The sequence below is a fragment of the Phodopus roborovskii genome, unplaced genomic scaffold (assembly GCF_943737965.1).
Source record: "Phodopus roborovskii unplaced genomic scaffold, PHOROB, whole genome shotgun sequence".
NCBI classification, from domain to species: Eukaryota; Metazoa; Chordata; class Mammalia; order Rodentia; family Cricetidae; genus Phodopus; species Phodopus roborovskii.
Window position 1 is genome coordinate 2,250,606 of NW_026126525.1, and position 12,218 is coordinate 2,262,823.

A 12,218-nucleotide genomic window follows, 5' to 3' on the forward strand; every position below is an offset into this window, starting at 1 on the left:
CATGCCTTTAGTCCCAGCACTTGGGAGGCAGAGGCAGGAGGATCTCTGAGTCCAAGGCCAGCCTGGTCTACAGAGTGAGTTCCAGGACAGGTTCCAAAACAATACAGAGAAATCTTGTCTCAAAAAACCAAAACGAAAAAAAAAAACAAACAAAAACAACAACAAAAACAAAACAAAACAAAAAAAAACCCAATCAAATAAAAATCAAGTCTTTGCTCAAGATTTCCATCTCCCTGGGGTGTTTTTATTTTGTTTTATTTTTCCTTCTGACCATCATGAGTTCTTGCTCATCCTTTTCTAGGACATGTGTTTCTCCAAGAAAGCACTGGCAGGTTAAAGATTTACCAAGGGCCTGTCCCCCAAGTCTGGTGTTTCACTGTAACCTTACACAGTGGGAAGGGCAGAGCAGCTTCTCTGTGTGGATATTCGGTTCACACCATGCATGAGGACTCTGCCCTGTGAGTCAATCTCCCCCCCTCCCCAGGTGCACAACCTTCCAAGTTAGGTTCTCACTTGTGAATTCAGGGGGGGGGGAGGGGGTGTTAAAGATCTTAGATATTTCTCATCCAATCAAGGTGACACTCAAAAACAAGCTATTACAAGAACACCAGGAGCAATGTGAAGGTAAATTTTCTTTTCTTTTTTTTTTTTTTTAATTTTTTTGAGACAGACTTTCTCTGTGTTCTTCTGACTGTCCTGGACCTTGCCCTGTAGACTAGGCTAGCCTCGATCTCACAATCTACCTGCCTTTGCCTCCTGAGTACTGGGATTAAAGTCATGCACCGCCATGCCCACACTGTAAATGCTTTAATTTAAGGGACAGAAATATAATCAGTGATGTTCCTGAAATTCAGGACAGATTTGCTCTAAGGTGTTGAGAGCAGGAGAGTTGGGATCAGCTGCCAAGTGTCCTTTCCCAAAGGGAAGCCCAAGAAAGAACCTATTCATAAGCTATGCTCAATCCTTGTGGCAGCCTGAATGTACTTGGCGCCGATGATCTCATAGACAGTGACTATTAGGAGTGTGGCTTTGTTGTAGTGGGTACAGCCTTGTTGGAGGAAGTGTGTTATTATGGGGGCAGGCTTTGAGGTTTCCTATGTTCATGTCTCAGTCAACTTCCTGTGCCTGCAAGATGCAGGACTCTCAGCTATTTCTCCAGCACCACGTCTGCCTGCATGCTGCCATGCTCCCCGTCATCATGATGATGGGCTGAACCTCTGAAACTGTAAGTGAACCATTCCAAGTAAATGTTTTATTAATTATTATTATTTATTATTATTATTATTATTATTATTATTATTATTATTATTCCAAGTAAATGTTTTATAAGAGTTGCCATGGTCATGGTAGCTCTTCACAGCAATAGAAACCATGAGACACTTCTCTACGCTTGCATTATTCTATAAGGAAAATGTCCCGGGTCTCTGCTGAGCCCAGACCCTCTCACATGTTGCAAATTTAACATTCTTAATAAAATGTTAACTTTCCTCCCTTTTAATAAGATTAAGATATATTCTTAGAGATCTTTAGTCTCAGGACTCAGGAGACAGAGGCAGGCACATCTCTAAGTTCAAGGCCAGCCTGGTCTACATAGTGAGTTCCAGGGCCAGTTATTACAGAAACCAATCAACTGTTGACCCAGCTGACTGCCAGCTCAATATGTGGTGAATTTTAGCCATATGTTCTTAAATGGATGTAGCAATACTTTGGTATCCAACTCTTAGTTCCAGTGGGGATCTTATAAAGAATGACAGTCTCGACTACACTTGCTCCTATTGAAAATCTCTGCTTGGCAAGAACAAACTTCTAAGCCATCCCTTCAGCTGACCCTGAGAGATGATAGCTGATTTGATTAAAGTGTTTTTTACCCTGCTCTTCAGGGTTGGCAAGCTACTTTTGTAGGGAGAGGTATTCTGGTAGGTTCTATCTCCAGGTAGTTAACCTTTTCCTGAAATTATCTGTCACCAATACCTGGTGTGGGGTGCACCCCCAAACTTTTATTTCTTTTTTCAAACCTGCCATTCTCTCACATAAGAATGAAGGGCAAACCCTCTTCTCAGCAGTCAGTCAGCTCATGGTTCCTTGCCTTGGGGGCACAATTTTCAGGTCACTAAGCAAAGTGTCATTTTGAAATTCCCTAGGGTTACAGGTGTTGAAGAAATGAAGACTCAGTGACCAAGACTTGGGGGAAGTTGTCATTTTTGGCTTGCAGCAGGTGTGGAGGACCTTCCATTAGCTTAGGAAGACAAGGCTTAAACACGCCCCCCCATCAGTCATGGGGTAACTTGTGACAAGCACTCCCATTTAAAACAGAGTGGACCATATCTTAAGTGGCGCCATTTCTTAAGCATTTGATTACATAGTCTTATTTTGCCAGTAAATAATACCCACATACAATAAGCTTTTAAGTCCACTTATCTCTCTCATAAAGGGATGGTTTTCAAAAAAAAATTCATCATCTCTCTCTTTTTCAGTGTGTGTATGAGTGTGTGAAAGTATGTGAGTGTGTGAGTGTATGAGTGTGTGAGAGTATATGAGTATATGTGTGTGAGTATATGAGTGTGTAAGTATATGAATATGTGTGAGTATATGAGTGTAAGTGTAAGAGTATGTATTAGTACATTAGTGTGTATGAGAGTGTATGAGTGTGTGTGTGAATATATGAAATGTATGTGAGTGTATGAGTGTGTGAGTATGAGTGTGTGTGAGTGTATGTGTCAGTATATGAGTGTGTATGTGAGTGTATGAGTGTGTATGAGTGTGAATATATGAATGTGTATGAGTATATGAGTGTGTGAGTATGAGTGTATGTGTCAGTATATGAGTGTGTATGTGTGTGAGTGTATGAGTGTGTGTGAGGAGTATATGAACATGTATTTGAATGTGTGTGAGAGTATCTGTGTGTGCATGTGTATGAGTATATGAGTGTGTATGTGAGTGCATGAGTGTGTGAAAGTATATATGTGTGTGAGTGTATGAGTGTGTAAGTACATGAATATGTGTGAGTATATGAGTGTATGTAAGAGTATATGAGTATGTGTATTAGTACATGAGTGTGTATGAGTGTATGAGTGTGTGTGTGAATATATGAAATGTATGTATGTGAGTGTATGAGTGTGTGAGTGTATGTGTGTGAGAGTATGAGTGTATGTGTCAGTATATGTATTTGAATGTGTGTGAGAGTATCTGTGTGTGTATGTGTGTGAGTATGAGTGTGTGTGTGAGTATATGAGTATATGTATGTATGTATGTATGTATATATGTGTGAGTATATGATTGTGTATGTGTCAGTATATGAGTGTGTGTGTTTGAGAGTATATCTTTTTGTGACCGTGAGCCAGGGCACCTATGTGAAGGTCTTCTGGCTGGGTGGCAGATACATTTATCCCCTGAGCCATCCCACCAGCTCAGTCACCAAAGTTTTAATAGACTTGATGTTGTTAGTTGTATATGAGTAAAATAACTTTTAAACGTTGTATAGTATGTAAAGCTTAGTTGTGATAAGAACTGTAGAAATACATTAGCTATACTGTTTGAATATATGTGTCAAATAATGATATATATTAGATATACTGTGTCTGCATATATGCATCAAAAAAATACGATATGCTCACTAAGCTAAGACTTCTAAACACATGCATGTTACACCAGGGTCCCACTTCAGAGAAAATGAGTTTCACGTCAAAACAACAGTGTAAATTTCCCAACTTTGTTAGCAAATGTTTAAAGTACTTTTTAAATAAACAGTAATGGACACCAAGCCATTTTTGTATTTATAGCTTCTATTGGGAATATTTAAGACATTTCTTTTTTTTAAAAATCAATACTAATACCATCAGAAATGTCATATTTGTACTTATAAAGTAATGATGAAAAATGTTACACACTTGACAAAGGCGGGCACACACAGGATCTAAAAAAGGCCAGGATTGTGCCCGGAAAGTACAAAAGCTGTGTCCAGTATCCCTGTCACATTGGGCAACCCTGAGTCATGTACATGTCTAGTAATCATGTGCTCATTGACCCTACAACCCATCCCAGCTGCCATTTTGGCAACTTGACACAGACTAAAGTCACCTGGGAAGGGGGGGATCTCAGTTAAAGAAATGCCTCCATCAGACTGGACTGTGGGCATTTTTTTTTTTTTTTTTTGACTAATGATTGATGGGGGGAGCAGTCTACTGTGGGTGGTGCCACCTCTGGGCAGGTGGTTTTGGGTTCTATAAGAAAGCAGGCTGAGCAGATCCACAAGGAGCCAGTAAGCAGCACCCTACCACAGTCTCTGTATCAGCTCCGGCCTCCAGGTTCCTGTTCCATCTTCCCTATGATGGACTATAGCTGTTACCCAAACAAATGCTTTTCTTCCCTGAGTTGCTTTTGACATCTATGAACAGCATTTATAGTGTGTCTTATAACTTTCTAACCTTTAAAGAGATTTCTTCCAAAACACCAGTCCAAACAAAGCATGTCCATGAAATCGACCTCTGGAATGGGGAGTGTGTAAGCCGAACTCCTTCCCTGGCTCTCCCCTGGATATGTTTATAGAAAATCCACACTGTCACACTGGAGCCTGGTTCAAGAAACCCGGAAGATGAATAAAGCATACTCATCACCAGGAAGGAACACCAGACAGCAGGCTGTTCCCCTGGCACCGGTCCTGTGCAAGGGCCAGAGGCTGCATGGAGGTGGGATGTGGCAGTGATGATGGGAGAAAAATGGCAGCCAAGGTCTTCAGAAGATCCAGCTTGAAAGATGAGCCTTGGTTTATTGAGGACACTAAGATAACAGGAAGAAATATCAACAGAGAGCACGACCATCTTGTCTCGACAACCACCCTGTACTACAAACAGCTTAAGATGGGGCGTGAGAGCACACCAGGGATGCAGTAACTGCTGAGTGGCAACCGGTGGTGCCCAACAGTTGCAAAGGCCAGAGAGAAGGTGACGTTATGATTCTGCACACTGGGCATCTCCACCTGCTCACCTCAGCAAAAGGAGCCATCCTGACATGGTGAGATTAGCCTTTTAGAAAGATCCCGAGGTGTGCGCAAATAATAAGGCACTTTCCAGAAAGTGGGAGACAGCTTCACATTATCAGTGGAAAGATCGTCACTGGTGCTCCTGGAACAGAGTCAGTGAAGGAGATGAAGAGGAAGGATGAAGTGAAGGAATTGAACTATGCATAACTGTCCCAGCTGCCAAAGGTACAAGCAGAAGAGTAGAGGGGAAACAGCAAGAGACATGAAGAATCAATTCCAGTGATGTCCGGCTATTTTGAAGAAAAGGGAAGGGGGGATCTAAAAGTAAATACATTTTGTTGGGAAAAAGGAAAATCATTAGTGCACTAATTCCAGGCCTGCTTATTCTGTGAAAGCAGATACCACAGGCCAATTTAATGACCAACAGGATCAAATTATTTGTCAACCACTTCTGGGAAGCTCGCTATTTGCCATGCTAAAGAGCCAATCGAGAATAGAACAAAGTCTGCTTTCATGGAATTTACATCCTGCTGTCAGTACCGGGAACAGAACCCAAACAAACCAAGCATAAACCGAGGTATGAAAGACCAGCGGGCACAGGGAGAGCAGGGTGCAGGAACATCACTTAAGGTGATCAGAGAAGGGTCCTTTGTGGTCACAAATGAGATGACCCTTCACTGAGGAGGAGACATCATCATCTGGCACATTCCTTAGGGAAGAACGACAACCTCATCTGACAAGTTCCCACTGAACAGAGATCTCACAGTGCCACTGAGAGGAACTCCAGGTAGCAAGGGAAATGCAAAGCAAGAAACCCCAGTCACAAGGGTATTTGGGGGATGGTGACAAACTTCTGGCACCTGGAGACAGCAGGGACACAGCATAAATTGCCTGTTTCAGGTATTCTGGGAACCTGAGTAACACACACACACACACACACACACACACACACACACACACACACACACACACCTACCTCTCTAAATCTGTTACTTTGAGAAATGGCATCATGACTCACAGATGCAGCTGACAGACAAGTCACAGCTCGCCTGAGGATACCATCCATCTTGGCACTGAAACTGGGCCAGCAACAAACTCATCCAATTTTGCCTAGAGAGATAAACTTTAGAAGTCTTCAGATTAATAGAATTAACCCTAGGTACATCCATCAAAAGTAAATGAATAAATAAATATCCTGCAGTCCAGTGGCTGACAGGCACCCTCAATGATCACTCATGCTCTAACTATGGTGGGAGATGCATGGAAAGAGGGTTCCCTTCAAGCCAGTGTAGAGACTAAAAAAGGAAACATTTCCTCGTTTTTTGTTTTTTTGGGTTTTTTTTGTTTGTTTGTTTGTTTGTTTTGTTTTTTTGTTTTTTTGTTTTTGGTTGTGTTAGACAAATGGCATTCCCTGCCAATGTACCTGCCAATGTCATCTCCTGCCAAGCTCGTTTCCTGCCTAAACAAACCTGAAAGCCACAGAGGGACTGGACATTGGACAACCCACTGGCCCTGAGATAGGCCATCCCAGCCAGCCCTCTGGAATACCGCCATGTGGTGCTGCTCTCTGGTCACATTCAGTGCAGCTGTACAAGCTGACTTCACAAACACTCTCTGAATGGTCCATGTCCTTTAAATTCTACTTGCTAAGGATGCTTCAGACCAGTGCCCAGCTCCCTGCCAAGATCTTACTTTATTACCCTTGTCCTGTCCAGCAGTCAGAAAAAGAAACAATCAGGGAAATACTTTCTCACCAATCTCTGCAACCAACTTGAAGGAAGCCACCTTTCCATGTCTCCTGCCAGGGTAGGAGCTTGACTGGGCCTTACAGGGACCTGTCTGCCACTGGACTGTAGGTTTTTTAGGAGTGGATGGGTTAAAGGAGAATTTTCAGGTGCATCTGCTTCATGCTTCAAAACAACAAAAACAAAAACAAAGCAAAAAAAAAAAAAAAAAAAAAAAAAAAAAAAAAAACCCACCTGTATTTAGATTTTGCTAGTACAACACAAAAGAACAGTAAAAGACTTAAACTATTCCCGAACCTGGTGATCCCCTTTCTGGAATCACACAGTGGAACTGTACAGTTGTACACACTCATTTCACACTCTGTGTGTGAGGGAGGGCAGGGATGAGGAGTGGGTGAGTGAGAGCCAAGTACCATGTTATCACTCTACTACTTCTCCATCTCTATAGACACTTACTTGGATGGCAATGCAAAACAGAATGCCATGCCTCCTCTGGGTGGAGCTGCTCACATCTGAGCTAATTTTAAGCCACCATCCTGGCTACCTTTGATGACTGCAGCTTGTGGGTCAGCTTTTGCCTCTAAAGTCACCATTCAGCCTCTGAGCACAGCACACCTGTACATGCATGTGTCACAGCCCTCTCTGAGTCCCTCTTAACAGTGGTCACCATGGAGAGTCTCCTTTGTCTTCAGAAGCTGCTTGTCTGACTCCAATAACCACCAGCTCCATGAACACCGAGACCAGGTGGAGCTTTGCCTACCACGGCTTCCCCAGGACCTGGCAGACCATCTGGCATGCAGCAAGTGATTAATGGTTGCTTAAAAGTATTGTGAAATTTTATCAAGAGTGGAAAGGTTTAGCAACTGACTCATTGGTGGATCATCTAAAAATATTATCTACCTCAAAGCTGGAGAATAGAAAGGCAAGGTTGGCTAGACCCAACTGAAGCCCCACAAAGACAGTTTACTACAGACTGGTGCCTCAAAGTTGGGACACTACAGATGGCTACAACAGAAGCTATCATCTGATCCTCACACTTACCCTTCCTTAACAAATAAAATTGAAAAACAAATTAAAAAGTAAAGTGAGTGAACAACCATCATAGTGTTTGGATACTTAAGACACTTATCTTTCCTAAGTGTGTAACCCACCCCCGGACTCTATGCCTGGGACTAACTATGGCTGGATGTGGTGATGATGGACACTTAGTTCTAGGCAATGGGATACAGTATTTGGAAGCTCCCAACAAGTTTTCTCATGAGACTGCTAGCTGAAGCCATTCCCCTCCTCTTCTAGCTGGTCTTTCTGCCACTTGGAACCAGGATATGGTAACTAACCATAAGGATGAAGCCTCACAGATCCAATAAATGAAACCAATCTTCCCAGAAGATAATGGCATCATCATGTACCTCTTACTTGTCCATCTATAACTTTTATGTGTGGGGGCTGCCTTGAATTTGTAGCAATCCTCCTGTGTAGTCCCAAATATTGGGACTACAAGCATTATCAGTGTGCCTAGCTGTCTATTAACTCTTTTACTTTAAGGTGAAAGGGAAACAAACCTCACTTTGTTTAGGTCATTGTTTTGTGATCACTGACTAGGAGCTAATCTTAACTAAGCCAGCAACTCATCCAAAATGATAGCAAAGGTCAGGTGCAAGTCCACCAGCATGCAAGGTCCATGCTCTCAGGCAAAGTCTGACTATAGATTTGCAGGAGATTTTGTGTATGATGAGGGAATGTTCCAAAAGCAGGAAAAAAAGATTTGAAGGAAGAAAATAAGGTTTGGATGTACTTTAATCCTGCATACTCAGAACTAAGGACAAGGACACACAACAGTAAAGAATTCAGTCCCAACCAGAGATGGACAAAGCAAAACTCTGTCACCTCTGTGGAGCTGGAAATGAGAAAAACAGCCTAGCAGGAGCACCTCCCATGTTTAATGGCGGGCACTACAGAGAAGTGCCATGGAAAGGTGGCTCAGACAAGCAGGAAAGACCTGTAAAGTGGTCTGTATTCAAATAAGCAAAGATGCAGTTCAGATAGACATTCTGGAAAGGGACAAAGAGTCAGTCACATGACCCACATCAAAGGCAGTATGAAGGTCAAAAAGTGAAAAGAAAAGGTCACCGGTTGAAGCTGGACACCCAGTTTTATTCCTCTTGCTCTTTCACAACAGCACAGAAGGAGCAAATATAAACTGTGTTGCAAGTGAGCAGAAATCTAAAGAAAGGGAAATTTCAGAAGAGGGAGTTCACTGTTACCTTGTAGCCCAATTTCTAATGAGCTGTGATGACCATTTGAGCATGGTTAGTCCAATTTTATTAAAGATCAGTTTTAGTGACCCAGAAAAAGAAAAACAGGCTATTATGTCTGGTAAAAGTATTGTTTTGCAGAGAAAACAAAATGAAGGTGTGAAGGGAGCTTAGACAATATAGTTTAGGGTGGGGAAAACAACAGAGCAGACAAATACAGCTGCAGTCTCTGGAGTCCAATCCCTGGACTCACACATAGGTAGAAGACGACATTCCACTATGTTGTCCTCTGAACTCCATATGTGTTTTGTAGTGTGCACACATAACACATAATTTTTTAAAAAAGAAAATACAGTTGAAACATAGGTTGGGAATAGGCAACAGCAAGAAGGCTGCAAATATGAAAACAGGACATGGATTGGGAGGCAGTTCATGACTGCTTTGGGACATTCGATACAGCACTGGGGATCCCTTGGTTCCTTTAGGTGGTTGCAGAACCAAGCTGCTCGATGGCAAACCATAATGGAGAGCATGTTATCTAACAAGACAACAACTATCCACCAGTGTTGAGAGACACAGCAGAATCAGAACACACCCATTTCTGGTAACATCCTAGGGCAACAGAGGGATGCTGGGAGAGAGAAAATGAAATGGAAGCAACTTGAAAGACACCATACAAAAACCAGGCACTGGATTTTGCATGGGTGGTTGCAATAAAAATGAACACAAAGACTCCTACAGGAAAAATTTCAAGAAAATTTTACAAGTTAAAATTTTCTAAAGAATGAATTGTAAGTTTTTAAAGACCTTTCCCCTTCCAAATTCAGAAAACAATCCAAAACTAAAAGTGTTGGGTCCCTGAGGACAAACACTCATGTGGTCATCTAAAACACTTTAGGTCACCTGGTGTCCTTTACAAATTTTATTGCCTAGAGCTTTGTTTACTTTAATTCACATTCACATTTTCATTCTGATGATTTTGTAAATTAAAACAGGGGGGGGGAATAGTGTGTGGGGTGGCCAGTGGGCTTAAAGACATATCTCAACATGTCAAATGCAATTGCTCACAGTGTGAACAACACAAAACCAAAACACGGGCATTTCAAAGGAGACACACAGCTTAATTCAAACATGAAGATCACATCCCCCAACTCTGGAAACTGGGCATAAGAAAATGGGCATGACTCAAGGTGTGCTCATTGACAACTCTCCCTCCTCAGGCCCGACTTTTAGCTACAGCAGTATCAGACATGTTAGGGCTTAAGGTTTTAAATCACACAGGCCCAATTGCCTGGGGGATTAACTGTCATTTCTTATTCTCTTTAAGAATGGACTTGCTTGCTCGCTAGGAAATCTCCTGACAAGAGTGACTTTGGCATCCAAGACAACATTTGGGGTCCTGAGGAGGCAGAATCTGTGCATTCGAAGGTACTGGAACTGTTACATTGAACTTTTCCACACATACACCAGTCCGAGGTGAGGGCTTAGAATATGGCTGTCCAGTCAAACCACACACTGTTATTGTTGCTATTATCACTACTATAGGCAACAGTAGGAATACTTTGGAGGCACCAAACCCTCAGCCTTGCCCTGTTAAGTCTCTCAGAGCCACACTCCTAGGCTCTAACTTCTTCTTGACATTTATTGAACAAATTACTCAAATTGGTTTCACACTTGGAATTTTTAAAACTTTCACTCTTGGAGCTGGAGAGATGGTTCAGTGGTTAAGAGCATGGACTGCTCTTCCAGAAGACCGGGGTTCAATTCCCAGCACCCACATGGCAGCTAATAATTGACTGTAACTACAAGTCAGACACCCTCGTGCAGACATACTTGCTCAGAAAAAAGACCAATGCAAATAAAAATAAATTATGTTTTAAAAAAACTTTCACTCTTATCTTTATGTAGCAGTTTTTCCCCTGTTTTCAGGCAAGGTAGGTGTATTCAAGGGAATCCACACATTGGAATTGACTTTAAATTTAGGTTTGTTCTCTGACGGGGGGCGGGGGACTGGGGCGGATGAGGAGCAAGGGGTCCCAGTGGTGGTTTTCATGACCACACACCAGTCTTCCACAAACGTCATGTGACTACAGGCAACCTATGGACTTTGGGAAGTCAGTCGAGGGCACGGATTAAAGAGCCTCTTCCTTCTGACCTGTCAGCACCTGCAGCCCAGGAGGAGGAACCTCCGAGTGTTCAAATGGAAATGAGTTGACCCCTTCTAGCTCAAACTCTAAAGTCGCAGTTGCAGGCCAGTAAATAACCAACAGCATAAAATGTCTCTCGACAGGAGGCGCCAGAAGGCACCAGGGCAAGGGGCAAACGTCGGCGACCCAATGTGGACCCCCGAGAGTGAGCCGCACTCACCAGCCGCGAGACCCCGGATGGAGGAGGGTCCTCGCCCTGCCGTCCCCAGGACACACACAGGTGCGCGCTCAGCCGCGGGGACAGCGAAGGCACCGCCTGGGCGCGGCCGCCCCCTCCTCTCGCCCCGAATGACCCCAGCATCCTGGAGAGGTGGCGCTTGGGGACCGGGGCCTCCCTCCCCCGGGGGCGTGGGAGCCGTGCGGCCGCCGCTCCGCTCAGCTGGGGACTGTGCCACCTGCCCGCAGCGGGACTCCCAGGTGAGGCGCGGCCAGGTAACCGCACCTGCCCTGCGGCCCCCACCTGCTGCTGCCGCCGCGTCCCCTTCCCCGGCCAGGCCCGCCGTCCCCACCTACCTTCGCGCCCAGAGCCCCCAGGGCCCGCGCTGCCCGGCCGGCCGGGGCCCGCCGAGCGGCCGGCGCTCGCACTCCGCGGGCGACTGCGGCTCAGCGGGAAGCCCCGGCGCTGTCCGGCTCGCCGCCCCGGAGCCGCTCCATTGTGACGCGACGCGCGCAACCGGCCAATGGGCGAGCGGCGGCGCGAACCGCTGACTAAGTTCCCGGGCGGAGGAGGAGCGGAGCGCGCGGGCGGCGGCGCGGACGGGCGGGAGTCGGGGACGCGCAGCGCCGCCTCCGAGCCGCCCCTGCCGGAATCGCTCCGCCGCCGCGGGGCCCGGGCGTCCGCCCTGCCTTGGGACGGACCGCGGGGCCCGGTGACTCACCCTTCTGTTACAGACAAAGCGCAGCGGCCACCTCCTCGAGCCAGCGCCATGCGGCCGCCCGGGTGCCCTAGCCCAGCCAGGCATCCGCGGAGCATGGCAGCCACACGCGTTGCTGGGAGCTGGGGCTGCATTCCAGGAACCCAGGAACCGGCGCT

The 12,218-nt window shown here is 45.0% G+C and overlaps 1 protein-coding gene across 3 annotated transcripts in view; it reads right to left on the reverse strand.

Moving 5' to 3' along the window:
• Positions 1-11,818, reverse strand: part of Lrrc8b (leucine rich repeat containing 8 VRAC subunit B) — a 58,605-nt gene extending 46,787 nt beyond the window's left edge. Inside the window, exon 1 of one of the 3 annotated variants that reach the window (XM_051198142.1) lies at positions 11,699-11,818. The gene's annotated coding sequence lies outside the window, so the exon portion shown is untranslated. Of the gene's footprint in view, positions 1-11,580; positions 11,660-11,698 lie in introns of those variants that run through there. The other 2 variants (XM_051198144.1, XM_051198143.1) reach the window with 2 other exon arrangements.
• Between the last annotated feature and the right edge of the window lie 400 nt (positions 11,819-12,218).